The sequence below is a fragment of the Jaculus jaculus genome (assembly GCF_020740685.1).
Source record: "Jaculus jaculus isolate mJacJac1 chromosome Y unlocalized genomic scaffold, mJacJac1.mat.Y.cur SUPER_Y_unloc_1, whole genome shotgun sequence".
Lineage (NCBI taxonomy): Eukaryota > Metazoa > Chordata > Mammalia > Rodentia > Dipodidae > Jaculus > Jaculus jaculus.
In genome coordinates, this window is record NW_025423386.1 from 2,823,857 (window position 1) to 2,844,842 (window position 20,986).

The following is a 20,986-nucleotide window of genomic DNA, read 5'->3' on the forward strand; positions in this document are numbered from 1 at the left end:
GTTGCTCAATATTCAAGTGAAATCCAATGCATTAACACTGATATGTAAATTTTTGGAAGGTGTCGTTATCAGGTGAGAAAGTATGAGAACAAGATGAACCAAAGATGAAGGATGACATAAATGTACGGGTACTTGCAGTATGCAGTGGATAAGTATAATTAGGAAATGAGAAAAATAAAACATTGTTCTTAATATGAATGGATGGTACTATTTTCTATGAGTTTGCTTACAAGCGAATATGAGGTATGCTTCTATTTCTTATAAAAAATATTGGTTGAGAATGTTCATTTTTAATTTTTTTTCTGTCTGTTATAATAAAGTAATATGATTGGAACCCAGAAAGAAAAAAAATGTTTCACTTTGTTTTTTTTTCTCACAAATTAGTATGTTAGGAAATGTGAAGGATAGTTAGATTATAGATAGATAGATAGATAGATAGATAGATAGATAGATAGATAGATAGATAGATAGAGAAAGAGAGAGACAGAACACAGCAATAGAATGTTACATATGGAATCAGGGTTGGTAACATGCTATTTTCACTTTCCTGGCCTGTACATTTCATACATTACAGATCTTAACACTGTGTTCTAAGTATATACATTCAAAATACAGTTAGAATTGCAAACAAAAAACATTTCACCAGAGACATAATTATCATACAATTTCTGAATAAATCCATAAAGACGTAGAAACAGTACTGGCAGACAGAAAACTAAAGTGTGAATTTACAGATGTCAATATTGCAGTCTTGGGCTGGAGAAATGGCTTACCAGTTAAGTCATTTGCGTGTGAAACCTAAGGACCGCAGTACATTTCCCCAGGACCCCTCTAAGTCAGATGCACAAGGGGGCATTTGCGTCTAGAGTTCCTTTGCAGTGGTTGGAGGCCCTGGCATGCCTATTCTCTCTTTCTCTCTATCTGCCTCTTCTTGTCTCCTGAAGAAACAAATAAATAATACATCAAAAAAATTCCAGTCTGATCCTCAGCATGAGGAGTGTGGCTGTCATTCCCCAATGCACCTGCACCTAGAATCCAATGTATGAGGCAAGGTTTGGCTGTCTCCATTAAAGGGCAAGGCTTCAGGCCATCATGGGATACAGACACTCCTCTCTGCTAGATGTGTTTCACACACAATCTGCTCCCCCAAAGTTAACCATGCTGACACAGATTCAAATGTACAGAATAATTGCATAAGAACTCTGTCAAGTAAATGAAGACAATGCACAGGGCAATCAGAGCGAGTTTTGCTCTCAGCATATGAACTGTGTATAATCCTTTTTTACTCATTCAGTAGTATGTTGTATATTTTGGATGCCTAATGTATTTCTTATAATTTCCCTATAGGCAAGATGGAGAGTGCCACCGATACAGACTCAAAGCACTGAATTTAATATATCTATTTAGCAATTTTAGTGAGTATCAGATCTTCGTGGGTGACTATGTAAAACCAACTCTAGAGTGCCTTCAGCCTCATGGCCATGTTGTTTACTATCTCTTGATCTGAGCCAGTGTTGAACAGAAGCATCTTACCACATGAGAATTTTATTGTTTCTCACACTTCCAGGTCATCCACTTCAAATATGGCCGAAATCAGAAGAGGTTATTGTTTTTAATGCCACTGACTTGTGGACCTTCCATGACCCATATCATACCTCCCCAAGAGTCTGGTTCCGTCATCTTGGTGGGGATTACAGAAGTAGGTATAATGGGTTTCAAAGATCTGTTGGTATTGTCTTTTCATATGAGCCAAGATGCTCACCTATATTCTTACACAGACCATTACACCACTTGACATTCTTAAAACGTTCTGTGCAAAGAAATGAGGAACATAACACATTCAAAATATAAAATGGTGTTTAGCGCTCAATTTCACATGAATGGATTTCTGAGGTCAACAAAAAATTCTGCTACTTGTTACGAATTCTACTTGTAAAATGCTCTGAAAAAGTGGATTATATTTTGCCTATGGAGTTTGGGAAAACCCTTTTCTCACATGGTTCTCATTGTGGGATTACCCAATTGTTGCATGGCCAAAAGGCATAGACATTTACTTTCAGATGTAGGAAACATATTAGAGCCCGTTGACATCAACTATGACCTTACAAATTTTAGTTTACAATGAATATTGGCAATTATTCTTTAAGTAATATAGAATTTAAATAGTGACATTGGTGTGTTCCCACTCTACCATAGTGGATAAAAACACAAATGACATAAAAACTAACACTGTTTTCACTCACAGTTGTAAAAGCAAGGCAAAGTCCTCCTAATGCAAACTCATACAGAGACCCCAGGATTTATGATTTACATCACATTGTAAGGTTGTCCTATGGGATTTGATGTGATCAATACATGACAGTTTATGTCCTCCATGATTTCAAGCTGTTGCATGTTCTTGATTACAATTTGTGGGAAATCCATGGACTGATGAAATGACTGCAATTTTATTCAGTATTGACAATGTACCCATAGGTACTTTGATCATTCATATAAAATGTCAGTATTTAGAGTTAATATTGTCCAACAAAATTCTCTCTGTTTCCTTCTCAATATTTCATTCTAAAATGAATGAATGAATGAATGAATCAATCAATCAATTTTTTTTGAGAAGTGTTTTGAAATAGGGGCTGATCTTGAATTCACTATGTACTCTCAGTACAGCCTTTAACTCACAACAGTCCTCCTATTTCTTCCTCCTGAGTGTTGGAATTAAAGGCATGCACTACCATGCCCAGCCTAATAAATAAATATTTTTAAATAAGTAAATAAATATTTTAAAAGAGAGCTGGTGAGATGGATCAGAGGTTAAGGAACTTCAAAGCCCAAGGACCAAAGTTTAGTTACTCAGTGCCCACTCAAAGCCAGATTCAGAGTGTATGGGGTACATCTGGAGCTCATTTGCAATGGTTGGAAGACCTAGCTTGACCATTCTCAACCACCCTCTCTCTCTCACTCTCTCTCCTTTCATCCCTCTCTCTACCTCTTTCACCCACTCTGCTAAAATATATAAATAAATATATTTTTAAGTATCCACTATCTAGCCATAGTTTTTCAAGTTTGGGTCATTAGTTAATGCAGTTCCAGTATAGGTTTTTTAAGGCAAACCAACAAAATGGCCACATATTTCCTTTTCTGGATATATCTACTATGTTTTTATCAAAGCTTAATCTGCATATAATTTTTTAAAAAATATTATTATATGAAGACTATGTTCTACCCAGACCCTTATTAAGTGACTAATGTAGTTAATCTATTCCAGTAAGGTCATCCCAACTTTCATTCATATCACTGCTGTTCTTAGACACTCAGCAATTAAGACTTTTATTAATTTTTTTAATTTATTTACTAAAGAGGGAAAGATAATATGGGAACTCCAGCATCTCTAGTCACTCCAAAGAAACTCCAGATGCATGCACCAATTTCTACACCTCTCTGATGAGGGTACTGGGGAATAGAACCTGAGTACTCAGGTCTCAAAGGCAAGTGTGTTAACCACTAAGCCATCTCTTCTGCCCATTAGTTAGATTTTAAATGACCCTAATTTGAATGTGATGCAACCAAATAATTGCTCATGTGCCTGGAATTAACCACCTGGACTTAAAATTACCTCAATACATCCTACAATTATTAATCTTCATAACTTTTGTAAGTAGGATATTTGGCGTATGTTGAATTAGAGACAGTTTTTATTTACGATGAGGTGGTTGAAGTGGTAAATTTACTAAAATTGGAATGATACAGATTAGATCACCATGGCCCCTGTTTAAGAGTGGCAAACAAACTCTTGAAGCGGTCCATATTTTACTTATTTTTTTTATTCATTTGAAAGAGAAAGAGGAGAAAGAGAGAGAGAGAGAATTAGCATCCCAGGGACTCCAACTACTGCAAAGTCCAAATACATGTGCCAGCTCGTTCATTTGGCCTAAGTGTATCCTAGGAAATCAAACCATGGTTCTTTGGCTTTGCAGATGAATGTCTTTACCACTAAGCCATCTTTTCTACTCATGTGTTTCACATTTTAAATAAAAAAAATAGACATATCAAATTAGTAGAAGATATGGTACTGTTGTCTAATCTTGAAAACATATTTCTTCTCAGTCCCAAAGGTGAATTACTTCTCAGTGGATTTTGTCTCAACCAATTCAATGATATTACATTTTCACTATTTTTATGATCAATATAACCATCAAGATGTGTTTGTAGTTTTGTGTAAGTATTCAGTTTGATTATGTTTTGGGGATGTTTTGGTACTTTGGAGATGAGTTATGAGATGTGTATGCATTTTTTCATGATCTAACCTGGTATAGGAATGTGTTCACATGTGTCTTAAAACCTTACCATAACTTGAGGTGGGCATTGTGGCACACACCTTTAATCCCAGCACTCTGGAGGCAGAGGTACTGAGTTCTAGGCACCCTGAGACTACATATTGAATTTCAGGTGTGCCTGGATTAGAAAGGGTTCTTAAGTTCAAAAACAAACAAAACAAAAAGAAGAGAAAACCTTACCACAACTTTATAAAGCATAGGTAATTCTCTGTTTCATTGGTTACTTTCTGTGTATTTTTGCATCAGTGCCTCTCTGTAACTCATAATTATGTGAATCATGCTGTATACTCCACTTTTGAAACAAAATTATAGCCACTCTTCTTGTACAGACATCCACATAAAGATTGAAGGATCTCACCCCCAAGTAAGACTCAGAATACTCCACATACATATTTACACACACACACACACACACACACGCACGCACACACCATGAATATAACAATGTCCAAAACTCATTCTCACACTGAAGATCAGGACGATGTGTGAGGTCATGATTGAGCATTGTATGATGGAGGCCTTCAATATTATCACCTAACATAGGAAAGGATGTTGGACTGGGACAAGAAAAAAGTAGTGGCATCATTTTATGTTTTCTGATGTGAACGTCACATCTGTTCTATAATGGAACTAAATTTTATTCTGTCAAACTTGATGTTAAGTTTTTCACTTTGCATTTTCTTTTGTTTGTTGTTCACAAAAAGAGATTCAGAAAATAGGGAAATTTAGGAGGAGGGAGAGCAAGGGGGATAATGCCAGGGAATATTGTGTGTATGTGTGGAAATTGACTATAAAACTTTTAGAAACTCTATAGTATATAACCCATGGACTATGTGAGCTCTTTAGTGATTTCCCCTTTCATTTATTTTGTTACATAAAGAGTAGAGAGTAGATTCCATAACATAGACTGGGACACAATAGAAACAGTGTCATTGACACACTCAGATCCAATCATCACAAATTTCCAAATGTGCTTTACAGCGTTCCTTACCTTTTGAAGTAAAAATATGAGAGACAAAATTACTTTCATGCCATTTTTCCAAAATCTAGAAAAATGACATAAACCTGAATGTATGAATTGATCTCCAATTAAGTTGTCCTTGCTGGGTTACATTACCAACATAAGGGGGATAATGAACAGAAAGCATGATGTGCCATTGGGAAAATAAAGCTTGATCAACCTATGGTTTATAAAGTAGGATGGGTTTTGTGTTTAGAAAGGAATCTAATAGCCATATTTTCTGACTTCTATTCCATAAAATTCAGCAAAATGCCACATTATCAGTGAAGAGACACAGAAAGAGTATAACAAGATTATTAGTGACAAGCAAATTGCAACTCAAAATATCCTGGATGTCACCAAGACAGGTGAATCACTCTTGGGCTATCATGGGAAAATAAAGATTAAAGAATCTCTGTCATCCTCTGATGGCCATTTCTCATTCAGAATACTTATGATTAAAGATTTCTCATTTATGAAGTGAATGTAATACCACTTTATCCTCTTTTTTGTATTTTACAGACACATGTCCAAAATGGAGATATTGACTGTGTAAGTAGAAACATGGCTCTCACAACTATTCAAATGTTCAAGCTAAATAGCATTTGAAGTCAATTCAATCTTAAAAACAAAACCTATTAATACAGGGCTGGAGAGATGGCTTAGCAGTTAAGCACTTCCCTGTGAAGTCTAAGAACCCAGGTTTGAGGCTCGATTCCCCAGGACCCATGTTAACCAGATGCACAAGGGGGCGAAAAAGATCTGGAATTCGTTTGCAATGGCTGGAGGCCCTGACACGCCCATTCTCTCTATCTTACTCTTTCTCTCTCTGTCTGTAGCTCTCAAATAAATAAATAAAAATAATTTAAAAAAATTATTAATACAAAAACATGAAATAAATGGTGCATTAGTGAAATATTTATAATTAATGTAATGTGAAATTAGTCCTGTTTAAATAGTGATTTTCATTAAATGAAGAAAAAAATTAATTAATTTAATAAAAATGAAATCTGAAATGATTATTAGGCATTTTAATACTCCTTTGAATGTAGACATCACATTGACAGCATATTTACAATAATTCAATGAGGCTCATCATCGCCATGCATGGCCTAGAGGTGTGACTTGGACATCACTATATACACAGAATCTCACACTTCTATCATGACAAGAAAAGTCATGTGAAGTAGTAGACCCTGGAAAATATGCCAGCATAAACGTACTTGATAACCCAAAGACAGTGCCCTTTGGTGTTAGTTTTTATTCATGAGAATACATTCATTCATATTGCCCATGTTCAAACAACACCCATATGATTTTCTTTATACCCTGACACTGATGATGTTCTCAATATCCCCTCACATCCATGTAAATAACCATCACTTATAATTCCCCAGGTTATAAGAAGATTCACATTGCTTGCAGCAAGTAGGTCTCTATGGAAGCAGAATCAAAAACTACAGACTTGGGCTGGAGAGATGGCTTAGCGGTTAAGCACTTGCCTGTGAAGCCTAAGGACCCCGGTTCGAGGCTCGGTTCCCCAGGTCCCACGTTAGCCAGATGCACAAGGGGCGCACGCGTCTGGAGTTCGTTTGCAGTGGCTGGAAGCCCTGGCGCGCCCATTCTCTCTCTCTCCCTCTATCTGTCTTTCTCTCTGTGTCTGTCGCTCTCAAATAAATAAATAATAAAAAAACTACAGACTTGTAATCATCTTTCATTCCAGATTGTACTCATGTTTGAGTATTTCTGATCCTTCACCCAGTCTGCCCTGTCCATGTATTTCCCATTGCTGATTTTAGTATTAGTAGCTCCCTCTGAGATTAAATGAATTGATTTCTTATAACTGTCAATGCACGCTGAATAAAAAGTTTATTACTGGAACTTAGATGATCTGGCCCCACCTCATAGTCCTTATCACACTTTGGATACATTTCTTTTGTCTTTTTCATTTTAGAAAAGCCACATTTGGTGGTGGAGAAATAAGAGGTAAAATCAAGTCAATTTGAAGTAGAAAAAATGTGCAAAATTTTGAATAAATAGTATTGCCTGTGTTTTGTCACATTTATTATTGAAAAATCAGGAAGTATATGGATTATATGACAAAGAGGTTAATAGTTAGCATGTTACTGAATCCCGAAAAGTGAGCTGAGATCTGGTAATTGTTGTCCATGCCTCTAGTCCCAGCACTTGGGTTGCAGAGGGCGGAGGAGTGCCATGACTGCAAGGCCAGGCTGAGAGTACATAGTGAATTCCATGTCAGCCTACAATACAGTGAGTCACTACCTCAAAAACCACCACCACCAACTACAGCAACCAACTAGAGACAACTCACCAAGGAGGATTGAACTTCTACCTCAGATTTCACATATATTCACTTCATTCTCTACAGCAAAATGTAAAATATTCCTGAGAGACAAACGAAAAGTTGCCAATGTCTTACCACTCATCATAAACTTGAGGATGTACATATCTACATTGGTTTCTTTACATATCATGATCACACAGGATTTTTTTTAAGCATTGACATCAGATTTACTAGCAATATTAAGACACAAAGAAAAATGGAAGCAGAAATTTACAAAAGTTTAATTTATGAAAACCATGCTATTTTGTACCAAAAAAAAATTTTTTTTTAAAGCCAACCAATAAGAATTAGGTCCAGGAAAATTTGTAGTGAAGTATTTATGAAAGAAATAAACATTCTTAAAAGTGTAGAAATCCATTAGATAGTGTGTAATTCATGAGATTAGAAGAATAAAAACTTAATCATCTGCATATGTGTAAAAACCATGTGGGTCCACATATCTTGGTTTTCCCACTGCTGGTGGTACAGATGTAAGAGGAATTCTGGAACTCATCAGAGAGTCCAGCTACCTAACTGTATATTTCACTACCACAGGGACAGACCCTTTGTCTAAAACCAAGCAAAACACTAGATTGCTTCTTAAAATAGTCCTAGTTTGCTCTATTACAATCACATACATGAAGAAACAATGCATGTATGCCAATAGTACACACAAACAAATACAAGTTCTTCTCTAACAAGCTTCCCTAGCTCTCAATTCCATTGATTCTGAAAAAGTGAACAATGAACACAAATACAGTCCTTAGACAGAGATATATATCATTGTAGAAATTAACAAATGGTCCTAAATATAAAGCATGCATTATTCTCATATAACATATTCAAAACAAAAAATGACTAGCTCTGAAAATGAGGAGACAAAAATAAATGATGTAATTAGAACTTCCTTGTGATAAACAACATGTAAACATGAGATATTTATTAATACAAAGAGCTATTTAACAAACTGTTAGTCTGTATAAGAAAAATAATTCAGTGTACACAACCAATAAACACAAACCTCTGTGCACTTCAAGCTTATCAAGGATAAGGAAGTATTAGAAAACTGTAGATTTTTAAATGTTACCAAGACTGAATTGGCTAAAGAAAATCTTTGTTAAAGCAAAGGTAAGAGTTTCCTTCAGTGCTGAAATATAGAAAATTCTATCAAAAAATTATTTTCAGGCTGAAGAGATGGCTTTGTAGTTAAGGTGCTCTCTGTGAACCCTAAGAACTACTATTTGAATCTCCAGGTCCCATGTACCCAGATGCACAGTGATGCAAGCATGCAATCTTGATCATGCACCACAACGCACCACACATGTCTTGAGGTCGTTAGCAGGAGCTGAGGGCCCTGGTGTGTCCATTCCCTCCCTCTCTTTCTCTCTTTTTGCCTTTCTCTGTCTCTCTTTAAAAAAAAAATCATTTAAACAGTGGTTATTTTTGTCATTTACTCTAAATGACATAAAAAAGATATAAACTGTGTAATATCTTTAAACTAGTTACCGTTTTTATGACACAAATATCAGGAAGAAATGTGAAAAAAGAAATCTGTATGTCAATAACATTGATGAACATACATGAATACTGAGAACTCAATGAACACTTTTAGCTTACTTTCAGTAGCAAGTGGAGTATTTGATTCAGTGGGAAATATCCTTAGTATACTCTGAAGAGAAAGGGAATATATGCTTTTTCCTTTAGAAACTAGTATAGTAGTCTCTGAACAGTAAGTCCTGGAAGTACCCTCTGTAATTAATAGCCTTAACAAAAATCTTGATAAAGACGTGTACAGATTACCCTCATTGAGAGACAGACTTTGTAACTCAAAAATGCACCAGTAGAAATGCTACCATTAAGAATTAGATTTTTAGCTTCTGGTTAAGATGGCGGCATAGCAGCCACACAAAAGCAGCCTAGGGAAGAAAAGGCCAAAGAAAACCCAGGAAAATACACACATTTACTAAAAAGTGAGGTGTATGAGAAATTAAAATGGCAGCAGAGAAGTAGGAGTGTCCCAGAGCATCCAGAACCCACACAAGCAGGCCGAAGCAGCTCCGGCAGTGGCGCCTCGGCTTCAGCAGTAGAAAAGAAAGATTTCAAAAAAAAATTATGGTAAATATGTTCAAAGAAATCAAAGAACAAATCAAAGGAATGAAAGAGGAAATCAAAAGAATCAAAGAAGATGCAGGACACCAATTTAATGAAATAAAGAAGGCAATACAAGACGTAAATAAGGAAATAGAAATAATAAAGAAAAACCAGTCAGAATTACTAGCAATGAAGAACACAGATAATGAAATAAAAATCTCTGTAGAATATGTCACCAGTAGAATGGATGAAGGACAGGATAGAATATCTAAGCTAGAAGACCAGGTGGCAGATCTGATGCAGTCCAACAAAAAGAAAGACAAACTAATAGAAAAGTATGAGTGGGAATTTCAAGATATTTGGGACACTATGAAAAGATCAAACATAAGAATTCAGGGCATAGTAGAAGGAGAAGAATCTCACTCCAAAGGCATAGTAGGCATCCTCAACAAAATCATAGAAGAAAACTTCCCCCAAATTGGAAACAGGTGTCAGTGCAGATATAGGAAGCTATTAGAACACCAGAGAAAACTTGGAAAGAAGCTTTACTTGACATATTATAATCAAACTACCAAACACACAATCCAAAGAAAAATATTGAAAGCAGATAGAGAGAAAAATCAAGTTACCTACAAAGGCAAGCCCATCATGACTACAGCAGATTATTCAACACAAACTTTAAAAGCCAGAAGGGCTTGGAGTGATGTATTCCAAGTTCTGAAAGATAACAACTGTCAACCACGGTTACTTTATCCTGCAAAGTTATCCATTCAAATAGATGGAGAAATAAGGACATTCCATGACAAAAGCAGGTTAAAGGAGTATTTGAAGACAAAACCAGCTCTACAGAAAATACTTGAAAGAATCCACCATGCCGAAGAGAAGGAAAAGCACATATATAAGCAACCTAGGAAAAACAAGCAATACTCAAATACTAATTAACACAAGAGAACAAAGGTAGAACCGGAACCACAAAAAAATGGCAAACATAAATACATACCTTTCAACAATATCACTTAATATCAATTGCCTCAAGGCCCCAACCAAAAGACATAGGTTTGCAGACTGGGTAAAAAGGAGGATCCTACAATTTGTTGTCTCCAAGAAACTCACCTTTCTAGAAAGGATAGACATTATCTTAGGGTGAAAAGTTGGAAAACAGTGTTTCAAGCAAATGGGCCTAGGAAACAAGCAGGGGTTGCTATCCTAATATCTGACAAGTCAGACTTCAGTCCAACGTTAGTCAAGAAAGATAAGGACGATCACTTTATACTGATTAAGGGCACACTCCAACCGGAGGATATTACAATCCTAAACATATATGCACCTAACACGCCGGCACCCAAATTCATCAAACAAACATTATTAGAACTAAGGTCACAGATAACACCAAACACAGTGGTAGTGGGTGACTTCAACAACCCATTCTCATTAATTGACAGGTCATCCAAGGAGAAAATAAACAGAGAGGCATCTGGACTAAACGAGGTCATAGTAGGAAAGGACCTAACATATATACAGGACATTTCATGAAATGCTGCAGAATATACATTCTTTACAGCAGCACATGGAACATTCTCTAAAATAGACCATATTGCCAGGTGTGGTGGTGCACGACTTTAATTGCAACACTCGGGAGGCAGAGGTAGGATCTCAGAGAGTTTGAGGCCACATTGAGACTACAGAGTGAATTCCAAGTCAGCCTGAGCTAGAGTGAGACCCTACCTCAAAAAAAACAAAAAAGAAAAAGAAAAAAGAAAAATAGACCATATATTAGGACACAAAGCAAATATTAACAAATATAGGAAAATTGAAATAATTCTTTTATTTATTTATTTATTTATTTATTTATTTATTTATTTATTTATTTGAGAGCAACAGACACAGAGAGAAAGACAGATAGAGGGAGAGAGAGAGAATGGGCGCGCCAGGGCTTCCAGCCTCTGCAAACGAATTCCAGACGCGTGCGCCCCCTTGTGCATCTGGCTAACGTGGGACCTGGGGAGCCGAGCCTCGAACCGGGGTCCTTAGGCTTCACAGGCAAGTGCTTAACCGCTCAGCCATCTCTCCAGCCCGAAATAATTCTTTACACTCTATCTGACCACAGTGGATTGAAACTACAAATCAATAGCAAGAAAGGCTATAGAGCTTACACAAAATCATGGAAACTAAACAATACACTACGAAATGATGAATGGTTCAATGAAGAAATCAAAAAAATTTACAGAGTCAAAAGATAATGAGAACACAACATACAAAAATCTCTGGGACACAATGAAGGCAGTCCTAAGAGGTAATATTATAGCTTTAAGTGCCTATATTTAGAAATTAGAAAGGTCACAAGTAAACGACCTAATGCTTCACCTTAAAGCCTTGGAAAAAGAAGAACAAGGCAAACCAAAAATCAGTAGACGGGAAGAAATAATAAAGATTAGGGCAGAAATTAATGAAATAGAAACAACAGCAACAAAAACAATCCAAAGAATTAATGAAACAAAGTGGTGGTGATTTGAAAGGATAAACAAGATTGATAAACCCTTAGCAAAGCTGACCAAAAGAAAGAGAGACACAAATTAATAAAATTAGAGATGAGAAAGGTAACATCACAACAGACGCCAGACAAATTAAAAAAAAAAAAAATCAGAGGTACATACTATAAAAGCCTATACTCCACAAAGTATGAAAACCAGAAAGTAATGGATGAGTTCCTTGATTTATATGACCTGCCAAATTAAATCAAGATGAGATTAATCACCTAAATAGACCTATAAGATGTATGGGGATACGAACAGTTATCAAAAGTCTCCCAACTAAAAAATGCCCAGGCCCAGATGGATTCACTGCTGAATTTTACCAGACCTTCAAGGAAGAGCTAACACCATTGCTTCTTAAGCTTTTCCAGGAAATAGAAAAAGAAGGAATTCTACCAAACTCCTTCTATGAAGCTAGCATCACCCTGATACCAAAACCAGGCAAAGACAGAAAAAAAAGAAAATTACAGACAAATATCCCTCATAAACATAGATGGAAAAATTCTCAACAAAATATTGGGAAACAGAATACAAGAATACATCAGAAAGATCATTCACTCTGACCTAGTAGGCTTTATCCCAGAGTTGCAGGGATGGTTCAATATACACAAATCTATAAATGTAATACATTACATAAACGGGTTGGAGGACAAAAATCACATGATCATCTCATTAGAGGCAGAGAAAGAGTTTGACAAAATCCAACATCCCTTCATGATAAAAGTCCTACAGAGACTGGGAATAGAAGGAACACATCTCAATATAATGAAGGCTATTTATGACAAGCCTACAGCCAACATATTACTTAATGAGGAAAAACTGGAAGCTTTTCAACTAAAATCAGGAAGAAGACAAGGGTGTCCACTGTCCTGACTTTTATTTAATATAGTTATGGAAGTCTTAGCCATAGCAATAAGACAAGAGACACACATATAAGGGATACAAATTGGAAAGGAAGAGATCAAGTTATCATTATTTGCAGATGACATCATTCTATACATAAAGGACCCTAAAAACTCTACTAGCAAACTGTTAGAGCTGATAAAAACGTACAGCCATGTAGCAGGATACAAAATAAATACACAGAAATCAGTAGCCTTCATATATGCTAACAACAAACACAGAGAGCAGGAAATCAGAGAATCACTCCCATTCACAATTGCACCCCCCCAAAAAATAAAGCACCTTGGAATGAACCTAGCCAAGGAAATAAAGTATCCCTACAATGAGAACTTTAAAACAGTGAAGCAATAAATTGCAGAAGACACTAGGAAGTGGAAAAACATCCTTTGTTCCTGGATTGGAAGCATCAATATTGTGAAAATGACAATCTTACCAAAAGCAATCTACACATTTAATGCAATCCCCATCAAAATCCCAATGGCATTCTTCATGGAAATAGAAAAAACAATCCAAAATTTCATTTGGAATCACAAAAAACCTTGAATATCTAAAATAATACTGAGCAACAAAAATAAGGCTGGTGGTATCACCATACCTTATTTTAACCTATACTACAGAGCCATAGTAACAAAAACAGCGTGGTACTGGCACAAAAGCAGACATTTAGATCAATGGAACAGAATAGAGGACCCGTATGTAAGCCCAGGTAGCTATAGCCACCTGATATTTGATAAAAATGACAAAAATACAAATTGGAGAAAAGACAGCCTCTTTAGCAAATGGTGTTGGGAAAACTGGATATGTTTCTGTAGAAAGATGAAAATACATCCTTCTATCTCTCCATGAACAAGAATTACGTCCAAATGGATTAAAGACCTTAACATCAGACTGGAAACTCTAAGACTGCTAGAGGAAAAAGTAGGGGAAACCCTTCAACATACTGGTCTTGGCAAAGACTTCCTGAATACAACCCCAATTGCTCAGGCACTAAAACCACAGATTAACCACTGGGACCTCATGAAATTACAAAGATTTTGCACTGCAAAGGACACACTGAAAAAAGCAAAGAGGCAACCTACAGAATGGGAAAAAATCTTCGCCAGCTATATATCTGATAGAGGATTAATATCTAGGATATACAAAGAACTCAAAAAGCTAAATAATAAGAAATCAAACAAGCCAATCAAAAATGGACTATGGAGCTAAATAGAGCATTCTCAAAGGAAGAAATACGAATGGCATATAAGCATCTAAAAAAATGTTCTACGTCACTAGTCATCAGGGAAATGCAGATTAAAACTACATTGAGATTCCATCTCACTCCTGTCAGATTGGCCACCATCATGAAAACAAATGATCATAAATGTTGGCGGGGATGTGGAAAAAAGGAACCCTTCTGCACTGCTGGTGGGAATGCAATCTGGTCCAGCCATTGTGGAAAACAGTGTGGAGGTTCCTAAAGCAGCTAGAGATTGATCTACCATATGACCCAGCTATAGCACTCCTAGGCATACATCCAAAGGACTCATCTCATTTCCTTACAAGTACGTGCTCAACCATGTTTATTGCTGCTCAATTCGTAATAGCTGGGAAATGGAACCAGCCTAGATGTCCCTCAACAGATGAGTGGATAATGAAGATGTGGCACATTTATACAATGGAGTTCTACTCAGTGGTAAAGAAAAATGAAGTTATGAAATTTGCAGAAAAATGGAAGGACCTGGAAAGTATTATACTAAGTGAGGTAACCCAGGCCCAGAAAGCCAAGAGCGCCACCTGTTCTCCCTCATATGTGGATCCTAGCTACAGATGATTGGGCTTCTGTGTGAGAAGGAAAAAACTCAGTAGCAGAGGCCAGTATGTGTAAAAAGGAGACATAAAGGGAAGAGAAAGGAAGGGAGGAGGATACTTGATACGTTGGTATTGAATATATGTAAGTAGAATGTTTGAGATGGTGTGGGGATATAATGGAGAATGGAATTTTAAAGGGGAAAGCCGGGGGAGGGGGGAAGGGTATTACCATATAATATTTTTTATAATCATGGAAAATGTTAATAAAAATTGAGAAAAAAATTAAAAAACAGTTAAATTTTTTTCTTTCTTGTTTTTATTTTGAGATAATCTCTGCACACTTTTTATGTGAGAGAGTGAGAGAAAGCATGAGACATAATTGGCATACCAAGGATTCAGGCATTTTATTCCAGATAAATATGCCACCTTGGTGGCAGGTGAGATCTTGTGCTCATGCATCACCTCGTGTGGCCGGTTAGTTGGAATCTGAAGAGTCAAATGTACCCTTATGCTTTGCAGTGAAGTATTTAAAGTGCTAAGCTATCTCTTCAGCCTGATAATTAATTATTTAGATTCTACCAGCATGTGTATAAATGGCCCTAATTGAGCAAATATCCAGTGTATATTAAGAGCAAGTACATAATTTTCATTGAAAAATAGCCTTAATAGACTTTGAGCAGAAATCAAAAGAATGTCCATCATTTAGGTGTAAACTTAGTTATCCATGACTAACAAGAACAAGTACACAGCAGGAGAAATCCATTTCATCGAGTGGTGAGAAAGTTTTGATATTGTCATCATTCAGAAATGGTGTTATTTGACTGTAAAGGCAATTGTAGCAATTGCCAAAGTAGTTAATCTCTGTATTCAATGACCAGCAGGTGTATGAATCACTTGCACTCAGGAATATCCATAGTAGACTAAAAATAAAAATAAAAAGTGTATGAATGACCCTCATAGAGTCACAGACTTATTAAACAATGACCATCAAAAATAAGAATTTAGGATTGCTTCTAGGTAAGATGGCAGCTGAGGAACCACACCAAATCAGCCTAAGGATGGATTTAAGTAAAACCCCACCAAAATACACCCTTCCTCTGAACAGAGAAGGAGTATAAGTTATTCTCAGACACAGCGGAGAAGCCAGAGACACCATGACCCACAATAAAGGAGGAAAATGGCCAGAGACACCCTGAGGCAATCCTGGTACATTCCTGGTGTGTCAAGCAGCAGTAGCAACTGCAGAGACCAAGCAACAGATTTTTCAACTCCATCAGCTCTCTTGCAAAGTTAAGGAATCTGAAGGAAAGAGAGCTGAGATCAACTAAAGTGCTACTGAAAATTCAAGAAACTCCAGAACTCTGAACTCTCCCATCCCACATCATCAGATAAGTAGAACACAAACATGAAATCAATTCAGGATGCAAAAGTTGCCACAATATGGTAGAAGAAACTCAAAGAATCAAGACAATACAATTCCACGAAAAACAATCAATCCATCAGAAATGATCACCAATGAGACTGTTTTAGATGAAATGCCTGAAAAAGATTTCAAGAAGATGATGGTATGTATGCTCAAAGAAATCAGAGAAGAAATGAAGGTAAGCAAAGTAGAAAACAAAAGAATTAAAGAAAACAAACTTCTGAAAGAGAACACAGGAAATCAGCTTAATTAAATAAAGAGGTTATTATGAGACATGAATAAGGTAGTAGAAATACTGAAGAAAAACCAGGCTGAAATCCTGACCCTGAAGAATACAGTCAATCAGATAAACATCTCAGTGGAAAGTCTCTCTGTTAGAATGGATGAAGGAGAGAACAGAATATCTAAAATAGAAGACCATGTGGCAGATCTAATACAGTCCAACAAAGAGAAATACAAACTAATAGCAAAGAATAAATGGAAATTTCAAGATATCTGGGACACTATGAAAAGATCAAACATAAGAATTCATTGTAGAACAGAAGGAGAAGAATTCCAATCCAGAGGCTTAGTAGGTGTTTTCAACAAAATCATAGACTGAAATTTTCCTCAAATTGGGAAAGAAATGCCAACACAGATATGAGAAGATTTTAGAACACCAAACAGGCAAAATCTGGAAAAAACCTCTCCATTCCATGTTATAATTAAACTACTAAACACAGAAACCAATAAAAATATATTGACAACACTTAGAGAGAAGAAGCAAGTCGCCTACAAAGACAAGCCCATCAGAATAACTGCAGATTAATCAACACAACTTTAAAAGCCAGAAGGGCTTGAAATGATATCTTCCAAGTTCTGAAAGATAATGACTGTCAACCAAATTAACTTTCTCCTGCAAAGATATTTTTCCCAATTGATGGGGATTTAAGGCCATTCCACAACAAAAACAGGCTAAAGGATCTTATGACAACTAAACCAGCTCTATGGAAAATACTTGAAGGAATTCTTAATGCCAAAGAGAAAGCAAAACACACACAGGATGAAATAGGAAAAAAATAAACCACACTGAAATAACAGTTAAAACAAATGAGTAAAGGGAAAACAGGAAACACTACAAACAAAAAGAAGAATGGTAGAAATAAATGCATAATTTCCAATAATAACTATTAATATCAATGGCCTCAATGCACCATCCAAAAGACACAGGCTTGCAGACTGGATTGAAAGCAGGATCTGGCCTTTTGTTGCCTCCAGGAAATTCATCTCTCAATAAAAGATATATGCTGCCTTATGATGAAAGGGTAGATAATGATATTTCAAGCACACGGGCCTAGGAAACAAGCAGGAGGTGGTATCCTAATATTTGACAGCATAGACTTCAAACTAACATTACTGAGTAAAAGATAAAGAAGGTCATTTTATACTTATTAAAGGAACACTCCAGCAGAAGGGCATTACAATTCAAAACATGGAGAAATCAAGTTGTTGTTGACCAGAAAACCTTCTCCATTGTAGCAAAGCCAAGTGAAAGCTGGAAAAAGCTGCACTGTATGCAGTCTAATGGGAGATAGAAGTCATGAGAAGTGAAAACTGTGGATATTGGAAACCTCAAGTTTGGCCATACAGACCAAATGACTGAATGAGTGCAATAGTGGCATGTCTGCTCTGAGAAACCAACTGCTCTCTAATTGGACTGAAGGCCCACTCTATGGGAGAGAGTACATGCCTCTGTTACTGAAAACCTAATCAAAAGCCTATGACAGGGGAGATCATGGGCCTTAGGTGTATAAAGCCTGCTCTTATCTGGGTAAATGCATATATTACTCTCACCAAATTGCCCTGAAAGCACTACATTTATTGTTCATACTGATATATCAATGCTACTCTTACTTCTGGTTAGAGAAGTTTCTCTTTTCAGATGGTGTTGACCACTGGGATGACCCCAAAGGCAACATAGTGCTGAGATGAAGTGGCAGGATAGTGGAATGTAGAGCACTAAAACATCGCCATCTGAAGAGAAGCCTGTCTGGCTTGCTGTAATCTGAACTTCGTGTCAGAATTACATCATTAAGAAAAGCTTTGATATAGATAGAAAGATGGTTCAGCAGTTAAGGTGCTTTTCTGTGAATCCTAATACAAAGGTTCAAATCCACAGTACCCATGTAAGCCACATGCACAGGATTGTACATGCATCTGGATTTTGATTGCAGTGACTAGAAGCCATGGAACAGCCATTCTGTCTCTCTCTTTCTCTGTATTTCTTTATCTATATCTAGTCTATATCTATCTATCTACATTTTTTCAACTGTGTGTGTGTGTCATTCTCCCTACTTTTTCCTTCTCTAATAAATGAATAACATATATTATCAAAAAATAAAATCTTAATTACTGGAGAGATGACTGTCAGGGAATAAGACACTTTGTTACAAAGCCTAAAGGCTCACTTTGGACTCCATTGTGCCCCAGTAAAGCCAGAAAGATGCAGAGTGCTAAGCATATTTGGAGTTTGTATATTGCAGCAGGAGGGTTTTGTTCTTCCCACTCTGTCTTTGTCTCTCTGTCTGCACATAAATATATAAATAATAAGGCTTTTAATATGTTTTGCCAGGCACCCTGAAATTGACATAGTACAGCATTAAAAAAAATATGTAGGAATCATCATCATTGAGAAATATACTTAGTAGATAGACTCTATTGAGCAAGTGTACAAATTTTCCACCTTAAAAAGTTTACTTTGGTCTAGAGAGATGACTTAGTGGCTAAGTGCTTGCTTGTGAAGCCTAAGGACCCAGTGTGAGGCTCAACTTTCCAGGACCCATGTAAGCCAGATGCACATGTGACACATGCATCTGGAGTGTTTGCATTGGCTGGAGGCCCTGGCATGCCTATTAATAACACACACACACACACACACACACACACACACACACACACACACACACACACACACACACACACACACACACATACGGTCTTAATTATTTCCTTTATGTTTCTAGATGGAAATTGTCACTCATCATGAATCTACTTCATTAACTAATAACAAAACCTACATGATGAGATTCAAAGTTGAATATTTAATCCTCTCTGCACCTGCCCTTGTGGCACAGTATTAATTCCTAGAAGTAGATACAGTTCATCATTTTATATATGCTGTCTGCATCTATTCACTGCTATTTTCTTCTAAGTTCTAAGTTGGCACATCAGCTGAAATCCCTGCCACCCAGTATGCAAAATCAATTCTGATGCCTCTCTTCTTTCCTAAGACAGGATAAGTTCCATACTCCCTGTCTTACAATAGTAAACTCTTTTGTTCATTAGCATTTATAAAAATTCACAAGTGTGCTTTCTTTAAATCCCTTAACAAGTTTATTTTTACTTAATCTTTCTTCCTCTATCTTTGGCTGGAAACATGCCTTAACGAGAAATGATCTGCCCTTCCAGATGTGTGGTCCTCAAGTCTGAGTTGACCCTGTGAGGTCACTAAACTACAATCTCTCCTTATCTGAGACAATATTGTGTGCCAGCAATTCAAAGGTTTTTCTCTTATTTTCTACATTTGTCCCAGTACTGTCCTACACATGGACAGTTATCCTTGGTATAGTCAGGATTGTGAGAATGACTTGGAGAATGTTTGCATAAAGCTATTCCAGACAAAATTGACTGGAGTTGTTAATTTGCAAGTTAGCACAAGCAACAACACACAAGACCAAATTACACATGGGGCAAAGATTACACTGAACACTCACCCTGACTCACTCTATACACATGGTGACTTGTCAACAGAGTTCCTGCCTAGTGAAATATCTATAATTATAGTAATGTAGGTGGTCCTGTTCTTACTTTGATGTTTGTCAGATACAAATATCAGCTCATTTGTAATGGACATAGATAATTGAACTTTCTGCTGTTAATAATGAAATTATGCTTGGCTGGCATAGGAAGAACAGCCTTAAAATTGCAGAGCAACATTAGAAAGAATCAATGAATGGAGTAAAATATCCACTTGGGCACATGCCTTGTGCTTCACCATCTGGTACTACACAGTGGGAGCCAGGGGAAGGATGGCTATTTTTTTTTTCCATTGAACCTGGATTGTGCTCACTCATGTGAACAAAGTCAAGTTTCCAACTTATCTCATGCCTCACTTAACATCATCTCATTAGTGGAATGCAGCCATGCCAAACAGCTCAGCAGTGTCTGACTCACAGGTCAGAGAAAACTTGTGTAAACCTTGGACAGGAAGAATGAGCTCATTCCATATCACACAAACAGAATTTTTGGGACTCTATATTATGATTTTGGATATGACAGAAAAATGGACCAAAGAATCAGGTGTTAGGTAAAGAAATACTTATACCCTGGAACATATCCACTTCAAAGTTGCTCTGAATAACAACAAAAACAGAGTGGCGGGGGGAGAACTTCCTGTTTCATCTTCTACAAAGGATGAAAATGGAAGTCTCTGTGGTGAGATTCTGGGTATGATTTATGACACTAACATAAAGATTTCCTTTTACATCAATTGTCTGAAGCCAGCAGTGTGATATGGCTCAAACTCAGGAAGAT

At 36.7% G+C, this 20,986-nt stretch overlaps 1 pseudogene; it reads left to right on the forward strand.

Annotated features, from left to right (window-relative positions):
* Positions 1 to 3,707: 3,707 nt before the first annotated feature.
* LOC123457158 lies at positions 3,708 to 3,807 on the forward strand (annotated as a pseudogene).
* Positions 3,808 to 20,986: the final 17,179 nt, after the last annotated feature.